We start from the raw sequence: 16,545 nt of genomic DNA, 5'->3' as shown, positions 1-16,545 counted from the left end.
TGCCTTTCTCCGTCTGTCCACCCAAGAGCCAAGGCCAGAACCCAGGCTGCGACTCTGCGGGCTCCCGGGAGGGGCCCCCAGCACTGCCCAACCTGGGGGGCTGTGTGTTCCACTGTCCCATTAAGGAATGCTCTCCCAACACTGATGTAGAGACAGAAAGAACCCTCCCTGCCTCCCATGGGGCCTTCTCTGCCCAAATAGACCTGCCCTCCCCTGCGTGGCTACTACATTCAGCCCTCTCCAGGCTCCCAGAAATTGTCGTTGTGTGTGTGTGTGTGTGTGTTTCCTGATAGAAAAAAAAAATGGAAATTAGGTTATATAAAAGATGTATGCTTTGGAGCCCAGAGCGGCTCTTTTAATGAGGGTTGCGACGTCTCCCTCCCCACACCCATGAACCAGTCGGGTTGGACGTCACTACTAATTCGTTTCAGCGATGATAGGATAAAGGAGGGACATTAAGAAATAAATTCCCCCTCACGACCCTCGCTGAGCTCACGGCTCAGTCCCTACATATTTATGCCGCGTTCCCAGCGGCTGGGTGAGGAGCTACTTAGCGCCGCGGCTCCTCGGAGGGGCGGCCGGGCAGCGAGCAGCGAGCAGCGGCCGAGTGGACGGGGTGAGCCAGGGGCGCGTGCGGGGCGCCCAGCACTGCGCCGGGGAAGCTCGCAGCCTCCGTCCCGAACTTGGGTTCGCTGAGGCTGAGGGAGGGGACGCAAGGGGAGGGGAGAAAAGAAGGGAGGAGTGGGGGCTAGGGGAGAGGGGGTGGGGAGGGATCTTGGAGGCACAAAGCGGAGGGGAAGGGGAGGGACGCGCGCGGCTCCTACCAGGAGGCGAGTGGGTGCAACCGGCGCCCTCCAGCCGCGCGGGGCGGTGGACTCGGAGGATTCAGACCCCGGAGCGCGGCGGCCGCTGGCGCCCGGGAGAAAGAGGAGGAGTAGGAGGCGGGCGGGCGGGTGCGCAGCGCGAAGAGGCAGCCTCCGCGCTGCCCGGCTCGGCGGCAGGTGAGTTCCTGATCCGGGCGTCCCGCGCCCCTTCTCCGTCCCCAGGGCTCCCCGCTCCCGCCCGAGTCCCTGGTGTGCGCGGAAGGCTCGGGCTTTGCTGCGCGTCCCAACTTGGTTCGGGCGGCCTCATTTTCCTCCTAGCGGGCGGCCCCAGGCCAGGGGCTCCAGTCCGGGGGTCTGTGCGCCCAGGCTCCAACTTTGCAGGACCCCAGTCGCTCCCCAGCCGCGCGCTCGGCTCCGAGCTGTGCGCTGGCGGTAATGGCGGAGCCCTTGGCACAGCTCGCTACCTTCCCGCGGGCAGCCCTGGCTGGGGGATGCCAGTCCCTGGGGACCGTTGTACCTGCCCAAGCTCAACTTTACGCCTTCCTCTGTGCCAGACTCTGCGGCCGAATTGCAACTGCGAGCCGCAGGTAATGGCGGAGTCTTTGGCACCGCCAGCCGTCCGCTGCTGGGGGCCCGAGGCTGGGAGGGCTCCGCTCCCCGGAACATCGCCTGGGCCTGGCCTCCAACTTTGTGAGGAGCCTCCTTGCGCTCTCCTCCCGCGGTCATTTCTGGGCCGCCCGCACCTCGCACTTCTTCCGTCTGGGCGAGATTGGGGTGTAAGAGCGCCGTCTCCAGAACCTGGGAAAGTTGTGCCTCTCCCGCGAAGGAAGCTCTAGGGAGGCCGAGGGGCGCGCTCCGCCGCGGTTCGGGGCTGGGCAGCGGCACCAGAGCTCGGTGAGGTGGTTTCCAGGTGGCCAAGGGTCAGAGCAGGGTCCCCGGGAGATCCAACTTCCAGGGCCACTCAGGGACCTTGCGTCCGCGGTCCTGGAAGGGGCTCTCTCGGAACTGCGCCCCAGAGGAGGCCAGACGCTCGCCCCCACCCCCAGGGCACTGTGACCAGAGAGCTCATGGCTCTCCAAGCCCCACATCAAGCTGTCTGGGGTAGACATCCAGAGAGGAAAGGCTCTCACGGAGAAGGCAGCCGAGGAGGGCAGGAACCTTTCCAGTGACTCCCCTGGGTTCTGGTCCTAGATCGACCTTTTACTTGTGTGACCTTCGGTAAGTCTCTTCATCTTTCCCAGCCTCAGTTTCTCATCTGTAAAATGGAGAAACAGTACCTTTTTCGTGGGGCTGTCGTGAGGACCTTAAAAAATCATAAATGTGAATATGAAGTCAGGGTAAGTGTTCATAACGCAGGAAGTGTTGCTGATTTTTCTTTTTTTTAAACCATTATTGTAATGCTCTGGGACCGGATCTGGGAGACTCGCACGCAGGTCTAGGGTTTCCCGCCAGTAGGAACTGGGGGGGTCTAGCCCACAGGGTACTACAGGCTGCAGAAGGTTGCTCTCGCCTCCATCTCTGACCCGGTAATCCTGGGGAAGACGCATGGGATTCTTCCTTCTACTCCCATAACCCAGCTCAAACCCTGCGCTCAGGCCTAAGAAAAGCGCGCACAGCCGCCACGGAGGGAGGGTCCCTAGGGACGCCGCTAGGCAAGGGTGCGGTGCAGGCGAGCGCTCCTCTAGGCGCCTCATCTCACCTCTGGCGGCCCAGGACCTTGGGAGACAGCAGAAAGGAGCCCCCAGACCGCTCCTCCCGAGAGGAATGAGGGAAAATTGCTCCCTTTCTTCAGTGCTAATTGGGGTCGGGGCAAACGCAAGAAATTCATAAACACACCAGGGAACACTGACGCAGCTCTCTGGAGCACAGAATTTTCCCCCGTTATTTCTTCAGAACTGAAGATAAATCCCCCCAAGTGCGCATGGGTCGCGTCCGTTCTCCGCCCTCAAGGCATCTCAGCGGATGGTTTGAGAAGCCTCCGCAGGTCTCTGAAGGAGGGGGTCTCTGTCCCACCAGCACCGCCACAGCGGCCCCGGCCCCTTTCCACTAGCCTGGATTTCAGAGGCGCCCTGAGGGGCGCACAGCTCTGTCACTGACAGCTCCAAGGCACTGTCACACATATTATTCACCTGGAGCCTCTTAACAACTCTCAGGTTGCCAGTGCAGCCATCTGAATTCCATTTTGCAGCTGTGGAAATTGAGGTGTGGCAAACCAAGCTACCTACCCATAGTCACCTAGCTGGTAAGTGGCACTACCCAAGACCTCAACCCCAATTTTTGCTTTCTTAATTGGGGGCATTTTGCATACATCTGGGCACCTACGCAGTCTGACATGTACCGGAACCTTGGCACACATAGCTGTATTTCCTGATACATCTGCTCAGCCAGAGGCCAGCCATCCCTATGGTCAGAGGCTTGGCTTTGTCTCCACAAATTGTGTGATTTTTTTTTTTCCCCAGAGTCCCAGATCACGTAGAGAAAGAGTGAGCAGTGTGGTAGAGAGACCTGGTGAAGACCTCAGCTTGAGGCCAAGCTTAGCTCACTCCATGGCTGTGTGACCTCAGATTGTTCACTTAACCTTTCTGAGCTTCTGTTCTGTTATCTGTAAAATGAGAACAGTAACTCCCACACGGGGCTGTTTTGAAGACTTTGTGATTATGTGTGTGAAAGGTGTTCTAGAAACAATGCTGTTATGCCAAGATTGGTGATTGTAAGGCAGGAAGGCCTTACAATCCGAAACAAATGGAGCCGTTTGGGGCCAATAGTGTCATCGTGGCTTTCAGAGCAGCCTGCTTTTTGCCCTTTCTGTCTCCTCTTTATTTTTCCCAAATGGCCAAAGCCAGTCTCCAGGAGCCTGTGTATTCCACGGGGAAGGACTTCACGGAGAAGAGTGAGAGGGCGAGGGTATTGTGACAGCTTAGGCTGCTCCCAGTGGTTCTCTGTGAGTAAGATGCAAAGAGTTGTCCAAGGTACCACTCAGACGGTTGTCCAGAAATTTCCCCGCTGGCAGGGTTGCTGATTTCCCAGGAGTCAGGAAGACTGGGAGGTCAATTTGCCTGCATATTGTGAGCACAGACAGGTTTGGCTGTGCCTGTTGTGCTCACAGTCTGCTGATGTTTTGGGGTGTCTTATGACAAGACTTCATGTGTTGCCTGTCACTCAGGTTCTATGGGTCTGTGCAGGGCTTGGAATGTGGTTAAGAGCCACAGGCAACAATCAGTGCTCATGAGAACTGGGGCTTTTTCCCATTAGAAACTGGAATTTGTAGGCTGGGCGCAGTGGCTCATGCCTGTAATCCCAGCACTTTGGGAGGCCGAGGCGGGCAGATCACGAGGTCAGGAGATCGAGACCATCCTGGCTAACACGGTGAAACCCCATCTCCACTAAACATACAAAAACTTCTCCGGGCGTGGTGGTGGGTGCCTGTAGTCCCAGCTACTCAGGAGGCTGAGGCAGGAGAATGGCGTGAGCCCGGGAGGCGGAGCTTGCGGTGAGCCGAGATCACACCACTGCACTCCAGCCTGGGCGACAGAGTGCAGTTCCGTCTCAAAAAAGAAAAAAAAAAGAAACCGGAATTTGTAGAAGTTGATTTTGGCATTTCAGGACCCTTTTTAATCTGGATTGTTTGAACAGGGGGGCATGTTTCCTGCCACGGATCAGTGTGGGTTTGTATGGTTAACACCACATAAGTTATAGACATGACCATTTTCCTTGTTCTAATATATGATAACATTTAAACATCATCTAATCCAGCAAACGCCAAACATCAGCCCAGTGGGCCTTTAGTGTCAGAATACAACAAGTCACTGGTTAAAAGTAAAGATGCCAGACCCCACCCTAAATCTACCAAATCAGCATCCCTGGGGGAGACTGGAAATATCTATATTTTTAACAAGGCTGCTTCAGGAGATTCTAATACCCTCAGTTTTTGTCTGTCACCCTCCTTGTACAAATTGGGAAACTGAGGCCCAGGAAAGGCATGTGACTCGATGAAAGTCACACAGCACATTACTGCCAAAGCTGGGATAGAACTTCAGTGTCTTGACTGGCTGTCCAATCCTCACTGATGATAACTTCATGTTTCCTTTGGTACAAGCCCTGTAAATGCCAGGGTTTAAAGAACTTTAATTTCATCTTTCTGATTGTCATTCTAGATTAGACCAACTGCTCAGAGGAGACTGAAAATAAGTCCTCCCACCTTGACCTTGCTGGGTGTCAGCACTGAGTTCCCATCTAATCTTGGACATTAGCCCCACTATTTGATCTATCCCTTTCAGAGAGAATATTCCTTTTTTTTTTTTTTTTTTTTTTTTTTTTTGAGACAAGGTCTCTCTCTGTTGCCCAGGCTGGAGTGTAGTGGCGTGATCACAGCTCACTGGAGCTTCGACCTCCTGGGCTCAACTGATCATCTCTCCTCAGCCTCTCGAGTAGCTGGGACTATAGGCGTGTGCCACCACACCTGGCTAATTTTTTTATTTTTGGTAGAGACGGGGTTTTGTCATGTTGCCCAGGCTAGTCTCGAACTCCTGGGCTCAAGCCATTTGCCTGCTTCGGCATCCTTAAGTGCTGGGATTACAGGTGTGAGCCACCACGCCAGGTCTAGAAAAATTCCTTTTATGAGTGACCTATCAGGTATAACTTCTGCAGAGAAGTAGTCACAGAGCTAATAAACCCAGTTTAACTACCATTGATTTCACCAAAGCCATTGGTTTGAGCTCATTTCAGCAGCCCTTCGGCCTTCCACCCAGCCTTTGCAAGTGTGTGTGTGCTGCTCACATGCCTGTTCTTAAGGTAGAAGAATGATGAGCAGCACCCAGCAATGCTGGAAAATTGAGCCCATTCGAATCTTTTAAATGAAAATGATGTATCAACAGAAAGTGCCCCTGAGTCTCTAATTCAAGTATGGTTAACAGGGTATAGTGGACGTGGGTCTTGGCACATCGTATGATACTAAGGATGAACAGCAGTTACCATGGGCCGCTCAGCAGCAGACGTCAGCACATTTATCATATGTGTCATGATACGTGTTAAATGGCAAGGCCAGTGCTGGGCCCCAAGGGCAGGTGCCCAGATAAAGGTGGTGTGAGCCCCACTCTAATGAAGCCTGCAGTCTGGCTAAGCGGTGAGCAACAGACAAGCCCTGTACCTGGCGTGAAGTTTCTGCAAGAGAGGTGGAGGTGAGGTGCTGTGGCAGCACCCAGGACACGTGGTTGAGGGAATCAGGAAGGACTTCTCAGAGGAGGTGGCATCGAAGCCCGTAGCCTGATTTGTGGCACCCTCTCAGGGATGGGGTCCCCGGTGCCAAACTGGGCCAGCAGCAGCCAGGTTGAAAGGCAGGACCTCACACTGAAAATCATCTTAGGAAACGCGAGAGGCCAGCTTGGGCACTTGTGGATTCTGTGACTCGGAGTGAGAGTTAACATCTCTGACTCTCCAGCATGTCATTCATGCAGTAGAGATTATGAGTACTACAGGGGGTTGTTAGGAGGATTTAATGGGATAGTGTGTGTGTGTAACTCTAGAAGGGAAGCAGCATTGGGCCCATCTCAGTGATCATAACAAAGAAAAGAAATTGTAAAAAGAGTTAGTTAGCCAGCCAGACGCAGTGGCTCACGCCTGTAATCCCAACACTTTGGGAGACTGAGACAGGAGGATTGTTTGAGCTCAGCGTTCGAGCCCAGCCTGGGAAACAGAGTGAGACTCCATCTCTACAAAAGAATTAGCCAGGTGTGGTGGCGTGCACCTGTGGTCCCAGCTACTCAGCAGGCTGAGGTGGGAGGATAGCTTGAGCCTAGGAGGCAGAGGTTGCAGTAAGCCAAGATTGTGCTGTTGCACTCCATCCTGGGTAACAGAACCAGAACCTGTCTCGAAAATAAATAAATTAATTCATCAGTTAATTTTTTAAGATAGCCAGTTGGTGTAATCTGAGCCCCTTTCTCTTGCTCAGCCTCCGTTTTCGTATCTGTGAAATGGAGTTGGAATTAAAGGGCATCTCTCGTCAGAGACCTGCAGATACGTTCTTAGTCTGGCAGAGAGTTTTTTTGCTTTCTGTTTGTTTGGATTGGGGGGCATTGTTTCGTTGGGTTTTGTTTGAAGAGTATTTTTTTTTTCCTTTAGGTCACCAGCCTCACCATTCAATATTGTTTAATTCACTTGTCTGGCCCTTCAAGGCATTTTAGTTTATAACCCCAGGACTAACTTCCCTCAAAGACCTTTACAGCTTTAACATCCTCTGCCTTACCTAGAGCAACATGGGCCCAATTGTCATCCATCAGTTGCATTTATGATTTCTGCTGACATTTCCTAAGAGAAAGGTGGCCCTATTCAGGTGGAAAATACAGAAGCCCTTTGCAAGGGGCAAAGTTCCCATTTCCAGCCTGGGCATTTCCCACCTCTGATTTGTATGTTCTGTTTCCTACTAAGACTGGGATTTCCTGGGAATGATGAGCCTTTACTTTTCGACCATCCACGATGCTTCAGGAGCCTACAGGTTTTCAGAGGTGCCCTGAAAAGCATCTCAGCTTCTGCTGGGAACATTTGCCCACTGGCATTAAATAATACTCAAGAATCTCTTCTTTATTGAAAACCTCACAGCTAAATTTTACTACCATGAGGATTAAAAAGGTGGGCCTTTCTGAAACCCATTTCCAGTTGGAAATGAAGAAGGAATCTTGTGAATTCAAAAAGCTTATGCAGCTTCAGATAGTATCCATGTACAGCCGTCGTTTCCCAGCTAAAGTATTTCTTGTCATAAACGAGAGTGAAGTTAACCACTTCTTCATTTAACAAACACACCCTGAGCTCCCATCTCTGTGCCAGATCCCACAAGAGAGGCTTCTGCATAAAGAAAGGGAAGACAGGGTCCCTACCCTCAAGGTGGCTCGTGGTGTCCAAAACAGGCATCCACTCACCAACAACTAGATGTAGTGGGGTAAACGATATGGGCAGTCCATCCTATTTAGTCACTAAGACAGCCACATGGATCACATTGGGCTCTATGTCATTCCAGGAATTTTCAGCATAAAAAAACGTATCCTCCAGGGATAAGTCAGAATGGTACTCGATCACAACTGACATATTTTGGGCATATTTTTCTCTTTAATTTTTTTGAAGCAGTATATCAGCTCTGGAATATTCAGTAAAAAAAAATGAAAGTCAGTCATGTTCACGTGCCAGAAATCAGGTAATGAACACAGTTGATAGCATCTATGTGCTTGTTTGTTATGTCTTAGCTGGCAATACCTTCAGTTATCATTTTGCCTCTAATATCATGTAGTCACTGAAATGAAACCTCTTTCTTTCTCCCAAAGCATGGTATAAGATAATGGGACTGGATGGGTTTCTTGACTTGATATTTTTATTGATTTCGATTATCTTTTTAACAAACACGCCAAACTCCTATATGTAGATAAATATTGTTTCGCTTCCAGCTGCTGTCAAGGTCTAGGATTTCTTGGGGGTCCCTTCTTCAAGACTTGCCTTCAGAAAGTATGGTATTTCTTTCCGAATCTCCCTACTAGTGATATCTTACTGGGCTTTTGAGGATGCAGTTGAATTTCAGAAACAGCAAGAAGTCATTGAGACCCACATTTTTTTTGGCTAAAATGGGTGATGACATTGGATGAAATGTAGAGATTTGGTGTTTGCTTGTTTGTTTGTTTCATTGTGGTTTTTTTTTTCATTGTTGTTTTGTTTTGCTTTTATGGAGATGGATTCTCACCATGTTGCCCAGGCTGGTCTTGAACTTCTGGGCTCAAATGATCCTCCTGCCTCGGCGTCCCAAAGTGCTGGGATTACAGGCATGAGCCCAGCCCAAACTGTGGAGATTTAGTTTAGAGGAGGGCTATTTTAAAAAAACAATATGGTATGATCAGGATTGCCTATCTGGTTCAAAACTGACATGTAAGTCAAGCATTGTGCGCCATGTACTTCATCTTGTGACCCTGACAATGGGAGCCAGCCTCCATGACGCTAAAACTCTTCCCTCGTGAGAACCCTTGACACCTATTACTGGGAAGCAGCTTGTCTGCTTCTCTCTCCTAACCAACAGGGATGAGATTTATGACTTGAGTTGTCATTGTTTAGGAAACAATCTTAATTGAGTATTTGGTGAAGTTGTGCAAGTACAGTATATAGTTAATTTTCTTAGGTGTAATAATGGTACTGTGGGTTTTGTGGGAGTCTGTCTCTATGCTGAAGGCATATGTGCTTAAGAATTTAGAGCCGAGACATTATGATTCTGCAACTTATTTTAAAATGGTTCATTTTAAAGGTAGGTAAGTAGGTAGGTAGATAGATAATAGATGGAGAGCTGGGTAGGTAGGTAGATAGATAGATAGATAATAGCTAGAGGGTAGATAATAAGTAGGTAGATAGATGATTGATAAATACATAGGTAGATAGATGAATAGACAGATAACAGGTGATAGGTAGGTAGATAGATTGGTAGGTAGATAGATGCATAGACAGATGATAGGTACGTACGTAGATAGACAGATAGGTATGTGAATGGATGGACGAATGGATAGGTAGATAGATAGGTAAGTAGGTAGGTAGGTGTGTGGATGGATGGATAGATAGATAGATAGATGACTGATAGAGAAAGACAAGTAGGTAAATATGAAAATGCTAATAGCTGTTGAATTAAGTTGAAAGTTTTTGGGTGTTTTTACAACATTCTTTTACATTTTCTCTTTAAACACTTTATCAAAAAAAAGTTGGGAGCCAAGAATGGCTTTCAACTTTCCTCCTTGTTAAATTTTTCCAAGTTTCTTAGGAGAATAATATTTAGCCATCTCGTTTCTATCCCCTCACCTCCCACACATGAATACATGTGCACACGCATATACGCACACATGAACACACACATCTCTCTCTCTCTCCCTCTTTTTTCCTGGAAGCAATAATCCTGCAGTTTAGCAGAATGTCACTGTTTTTCATGGCAGTTTCTCTTTACATTTTTCCCTCAGCATTTTAATTAGGGCTGTGAGTCACCATGCTTTATGAAGGCTGGTGACAATGTCATTTACGGCTGTTTAGCATCCCAATCGAGCCCTCTTTGGCGGTGCTCATTACATCAGGGGCATTGAGCAGTGAGCAGGCGACAGTTCCCTCTGTCAGCAACAGAACAGGCTCAGGGCCTCTTGAGGGACTGAGAAATGAGCTTGAGGTTTGTTCATGGACTGAATGCACTTCAGCTTGAGAGGGTTGTGCAAAACTGAAGCTCTGACCTCCTTCTCAGTGATAGTGAGCTTTCTCCCAGGCCCACGCTTCTCACCTCCAGACATCAGCTCTTGAATACTTATTTATTTATTTATTTATTTATTTATTTATTTATTTATTTATTTCTGTGACAGGGTCTTACTCTGTCGCCCAGGCTGGAGTGCTGTGTCATGATGACAGCCCACTGCAACCTCAACTTTCCTGGCTCAGGTGATCCTCCCACCTCAGCCTCCTGAGTAGCTGGGACTACAGGTGTGCACCACCACACCTGGCTAATTTTTTGTATTTTTTGTAGAGACGGGGTCTCACCACATTGCCCAGGCTGATTTCAAATTCCTGGGCTCAAGCAATCTGCCTGCCTGGGCCTCCCAAAGTACTGGGATTACAGCTGTGAGTTACCATGCCCAGCAGGTTCTTGAACACTTCTGGATGATGGAGAAGAGGCAGGATTCTGAAGCCCATCAAAGCTGGGTTCAAATCCAACCACTGCCATTGATTCACTCTGTAACCTTGGCAAGTTATTTAATCTCTCTGTAAATCTCATTTTCCTCTTCTGTAAACACAGGAATAATTCCACTTCACTGCATTACTGAGGCCATTAAATGCTTGGCACATGCAGGCTCCTCCATCAGTTTCTCGGTAAGGATGAGGTTGGTGATTAGGATGACTTGGCTTAGACATGTCACGCCCTTGACTATCCATGTTCCTTCTGATATTCCTCATCCCTCGACCCAAGGGGCAATGGAGGTGAAGATTTGTCAGTCAGGGTCTAAGCAGGAAACAGAAAGCAGCTGCAGCTGGGACTTCCAAGATAATTTAATTAAGGAGCAGCTTATGGACACAGGTTAAGGCACCAACAAGAGAGTGCTGAAGTACTCAGGGACTAGCAACCAGGGCAGCAGTTGCCACTCCAGGCCTGAAGGAACAGGGGGAAGCAACAGTGTTACTGAAGCCCTTTGGGTCGTGGAATGGAGCGGGGGTGCTGGCGAAGGGAAGGGTCCCTGTAGAAGCTATACTCAGAAGGGAATGCAGACCCTGCCAGACTACAGCACTAAGAGAGGGAGAGAGCAGAGAAGGAAATACCCTGGCCTCTCTCTGCTTCTCCCTCATCTCCTGTCTCCACGTCCCATTGGCCAAACCCAATCAGATGCCAGAGAGCAAGAGACTTTCTTTCTTTCTTTCTTTCTTTTTTTTTTTTGAGACAGAGTCTCGCTTGGTCGTCCAGGCTGGAGTGCAGTGGCATGATATCAGCTCACTGCAAGCTCTGCCTCCCGGGTTCACGCCATTCTCCTGCCTCAGCATCCGGAGTAGCTGAGACTATAGGCGCCCGCCACCACACCTGGCTAATTTTTTTGTATGTTTAGTAGAGATGGAGTTTCACCGTGTTAGCCAGGATGGTCTCGATCTCCCGACCTCATGATCCACCAGCCTCAGTCTCCCAAAGTGCTGGGATTACAGGCTTGAGCCACCGCGCCCGGCCAAGAGACCTTTTGATGTCCATAGAGGTCAGTCTCTTTGGAAGCCCAGATAAGTTTGGAGAATGAATCTAGGGGCAAAGGATGGAGCACAACTAGCACAGATGGGGGGAAAGAGGAAGAGCTCACCAATAATGGTGAGTAAGACCAATCCCGGTTCATCAGCTCTGAGCAAAAAGAAGTTTCCCTGAGTTGGGACGTTCTGGAATGTCTCCATTTTGCTTCCCGGATCCAGGACATGGTAGTGTGTCTTCAGTTTTCTGTAGGGTCCTTATGAAATCCTCAAAATAAATCAGGCATTTGCTTTCATTTCAAACACCCAAGGTACTTTGAGAAAATGAGAGTGGGTACTGTAAAATCAAGTGAACAGTGCCAGGGCATTGCAACTTAGCCTGCAAATTGTAGGGTGGATTCCTAAATAAAGCACCCAGTTAATTGAGGAGGTGTGGCTCATTGACTAATCTGTTGAAATAGTTTTGGTGTACAGTCAACAGGTAACAAGTAAGTGCCTGTTGAATGCCCACTCTGCATTGTCCCTGAGCACATCACACATCGTCCCGTGACAATGGCGTGCTGTGCCCTGCCAGACAGGCATGCAAGTCTTATCAAAGTGCAAAAGGTTCTTAGATTTCAAAGCAAGGTTTTCTAATGATAGCATCTCAGGAATCCTGAGATTTTACTGCTGACTTTCAAGGAGAGTTGTAGATTAAACTTGGAGAAACTTTCTTGGTGGAAATGACAATGATGCTGTAGAAAAAACTCTGAAGTGGGAGCTGAGAGTCTGTGTGTCTCTGGCAATGATAATAACACCAGTCAGCCAGGCACAGTGGCTCACGTCTATAAACCCAGCACTTTGGGAGGTTGAGGAGGGAGGATCGCTTGAGCTCAGGAGTTCGAGGCCAGCCTAGGCAACATAGCAAGACCCCATCTCTACAAAAAAATAAAAAATTAACCAAGTGTGGTGGCTTATGCCTGTAGTCCCAGCTATTCAGAAGGCTGAGGCAGGAGGATCCTTGAGCCCTGGAGTTCAAGACGGCAACTAGCTATAATCGCACCACTGCACTCTAGCCTGGGCAATACAACAAGACCCAGTCTCAAAATAATAAGTAATAACACCAGCCAATGTTCTTCATATACGTGCTACAGACTAGGTACCATGCTAAGCCCTGGGCTTGTATAATCACAGGTTTCCAAAATGTGGTGGTTACTCCACTGGCGGGACCCATTTTTTATTGTTTTATTTCATTGAGGTAAAATTCACGTAACATAAAATTAACCATTTTAAAGTAGCATTTAGTACATTCCCAGTGTTGTGTGATCATTGCCTCTCTCTGGTTCCAAAACATCTCCATTACCCCACAAGGGAACCTTGTACTTCTTAAGAATTGAAAACAAGTATTCAAACAAGAACTTTTCCATGTGTGTTCGTAGCACTATTCACAATAGCCAAAGGGTGGAAACAACCCAAATGTCTGTCAGTGGACAAGTGGATAAACTAAAAGCGGCTTATCCATCTATGTGATGGAATATTACTCATCCACTGAAAGGAATGAAGTGCTGATCTGCGCTGTAACATGGATGAACCTCAAAAGCGTGATGCTGAGTGAAAGAAACCAGACACAAAAAGCCTCATCTTGTAGGATTTCATTTATATGCAGTATCCAGAATAGACAAACCCATGGAGGCAGAAAGCAGATTAGTGGTTGCCAGGGGGCAAGGAGAGGGGAAAGGGGGAGCAACCACTTTACTGATACTCATTTTTTTAAAAACTTTTATTTTGAAGTAATTTTAGGTTCACCGAAAAGTTGCAATATGGTACGAGCTTCTTTATACCCTGACCTAGTTTCCCCAATGTTAACATCATACATAACCGTAGTCTAATTATCAAGAACAGAAGATTGACAATGGTGTGATATTAACTAAACGATAGACCCTGTTCGAATTGCACCACTTTCTCCGCTGCTGTGCTGTGTCTGTTCCAGGATCCCACATTGCTTTCGGTGCTGATTTCTGTCTGCCTCCTCTGATCTGTGACAGTTTGTCAGTCTTTCCTTGTCTCCCGTGGACTTGACACTTTTGAAGATGACTGGTCAGTTACAGTGCCACTTCGTGTGAATTTGTTCCACGTGTTTTCATGATTAGATCAAGGCACCATTAAAAAAAAAATTACTCATTAAATATTTGTTTTGATAGATCATAGAAAAAAAGCAGCTAGCAAATTTATACCATGATTTCGTGGATTTTAGCTTTTAGGATGAGGCTATAGTAAGTAAGATAGGAAGTGAGTTCATTGTAAGGGAAAATATTAAATAAATAATTGCATAGGTGAGACATGGGTATGATGCAAAGATATGATGTTCGTAAGAACAGCATGGGAAACATGATGTTACCTCATGGAATCCTCAAAAGAGCCCTGCAAAGTAGATTCAGGACTATTGTTTTTCTCCATTTTATAGATGAAGAAACAGAGGCACCAAGATGCCGAAGGCCTTGACCAAGTCACATGTCAGTAAATGGCAGAATCGGGATTTGAATCCCATGCCTGTGATCTTAAACCATGACATTTCCCTATAATCCTTCCTTCCAACCTCTGCGACATCAGCTTATAGACTGTTGAAAGTGACGCCGTTCTCTTCTGTGATTTGATTTCGGGGGATATTTGCAGAGCTCTGTTCAGTGAAGCTAACTCAGCTGGTGATGTGTCCCGTGGTGCCGAGGTAGGGTGTCCTCCAGGGGCTTCCCAGGTGTGCGGGTGCAGCATGAGATAAAGACCAAGCCAGTTCAGGTAACCCCCAGGTAGAGTCACTAAAAAAAACTGTAGAGGATCTAGAACTGAATCTTCCCTCGGAATGGAGGAAGGAAGTTGCGTTCCACTCAGCTCCTGTTAGAATGAGTACGCAAGGACTGGTTTGACATCAAAAGAAAAACTCCAATTTAGATAGAAAGGTGTCACTCCAGGAAGGGCTTTGGTGCACGCCCAAGATGAAAGAAGAAACAGATATAGACATAAAGATGATGATCGTGCAAAGTGCTGCGTCACTCTCAGTAGATTTAACCCAGGGAGAACAAGGTCAGGGTTGAGCATCAGCGCCAGGGCACAATCTGGGGTGGATGCTGTGATCTCCTGTGGAGGTGGGGATCCCATCGAACACCTGGATCGACTGGGGCCACCTAGGACAAGACCCAAATCACTGAGCACACCATGTCCCTTCATTGAGTAGCTTCTGAAGGTGACCTTCCTTGTTGCCCTTTAAAACTCACTCTCTAGCAGGGGTCCCACAGTCAAAGGCCTATAGTCAAATACTTATTGGCAAGAAACGAATGATGGGGGCCACAGGTTGGTGCAGGGGAACCAGAGAGCTCGTGCCCCACCTATAGGGGGCGCCGCCACCTACTCCAGCTGTTTGGAGTGTGCTCAGGAACTCAAGCCCAGTATTAATGTATCTTCCACAGTTCCGAGAAAGCCAGAGATTTTTATCTTTGGTGAAACCTCCAGTTTGTTTGTTTGTTTGTTTGTTTCCTTTTTTTGAGACAGGATCACACTCTCTTTCACCCAGTCTGGAGTGCAGTGGCGCAATCTCGGCTCACTGCAACCTCTGCCTCCCAGGTTCAAGCAATTCTCCTGCCTCAGACCCCCAACCAGCTGGGACTACAGGCATGCACCACCACACCCAGCTAATTTTTGTATTTTTAGTAGAGACAGGTTTTGCCATCTTGGCCAGGCTGGTCTTCAACTTCTGACCTCAAGTGATCCACCTTCCTCGGCCTCCCAAAGTGCTGGGATTACAGGTGTGAGCCACCATGCCCAGCCTGAAACCTCTAGTTTTTAAATGGTGGTAACAAATTTGGGGGGAAAAAAATTAACCGTATGAACCAAATGCAACTCATTTGTATACTTATGGGCTGTCTTTGATAGAATCTGACCAGAGCCTGATTGAAGCATATGATATCCTGGATCTGAGGCATTTTTTGTGCTGAACAGGTGATAGTTTGAGTTGAATTCCAAATTTCCTTTGAAATGGCCATTTGTGTAGGTCACAAAAAGTCACACAGGGCTTTAGAAGCAAGCTGTACCGGTGTTTCTTAAACTCCAGTGTGCACGTAAATCTGCTGGGGATCTTCCTAAAATGCAGAGCCTGAGTCGTAGGTCTGGGCTGGGCCTTGGGATTCTGCATTGCTGACATGTTCCCAGGTGATGGTGATGGTGCTGGCGCATGGACCACACTTTGGGTAGCAAGGGACTAGACCATGTTCATCGCTGGTGATTTTGCAAACTCCATTAAGACCCACCCCACATTGTCTTTCCTTTTTCTGAATCCAAGTTTTGTTTCTGTTTTTGTTTTTTGAGACAGAGTCTCATTCTATGATCCAGGCTGGAGTGCAGTGGTGTGACCTTGGCTCACTACAACCTCTGCCTCCCGGGTTCAAGCCATTCTCCTGCCTCAGCCTCCTGAGTAACTGGGATTACAGCCACGTGCCACCACGCCTGGCTAATTTTTGTATTTTTAGTAGAGGCGGGGTTTCACCATGTTGGCCAGACGGGTCTCACACTCCTGGTCTCAGGTGATCCGCCCACCTCAGCCTCCCAAAGTGCCGGGATTATAGGCGTGAGCCATGGCACCTGGCCTGAATCCAGGTTTTGTTAACCAAGTGTCTAAAGTTTCATTCATTTGTAATGGGCCGTGCCATCACCTCCCTGCAGCTGCTTTCAGGAAGTGAAGTGAGACCAGTTTGGCTTTCTGCATGGCAACCACTGGCTAGAACTGCCCTCCAGATGTGGCATGGGGCCCTCAGTTCTCTACAGTCCCCTCTGTTCCCTCTCACTTCTCACAGAGCTGTTTCATTCAGTAGCTGCAGACTTAGAGATTGAGACCCTGATTCACTGAGCACCTATTATGTGCCAAGTCCTGTGCTATGCACAGGTGGTTCTTTGGTTTTTGTTTTTGTTTTTGTTTTTTTGAAACAGGGTCTTGCTTTGTCACCCAGGCTGTAGTCCAGTGGTACTATCATGGCTTACTGCAGCC

At 48.4% G+C, this 16,545-nt stretch overlaps 1 protein-coding gene across 3 annotated transcripts in view; it reads left to right on the top strand.

Annotated features, from left to right (window-relative positions):
• The window catches only part of NOS1 (nitric oxide synthase 1), a 225,182-nt gene that overhangs the window by 78,347 nt on the left and 130,290 nt on the right, over positions 1-16,545 (top strand). Inside the window, exon 1 of one of the 3 annotated variants that reach the window (XM_021923001.2) lies at positions 816-1,001. The exons of the other annotated variants lie outside the window; for them this stretch is intronic. The gene's annotated coding sequence lies outside the window, so the exon portion shown is untranslated. Of the gene's footprint in view, positions 1-815; positions 1,002-16,545 lie in introns of those variants that run through there. 3 annotated transcript variants of the gene reach the window in all.

This window comes from Papio anubis, chromosome 9 (genome assembly GCF_008728515.1).
Source record: "Papio anubis isolate 15944 chromosome 9, Panubis1.0, whole genome shotgun sequence".
NCBI classification, from domain to species: Eukaryota; Metazoa; Chordata; class Mammalia; order Primates; family Cercopithecidae; genus Papio; species Papio anubis.
Note: the sequence above shows the minus strand (reverse complement) of the source record. Positions and strands in the feature narration are given on the sequence as shown.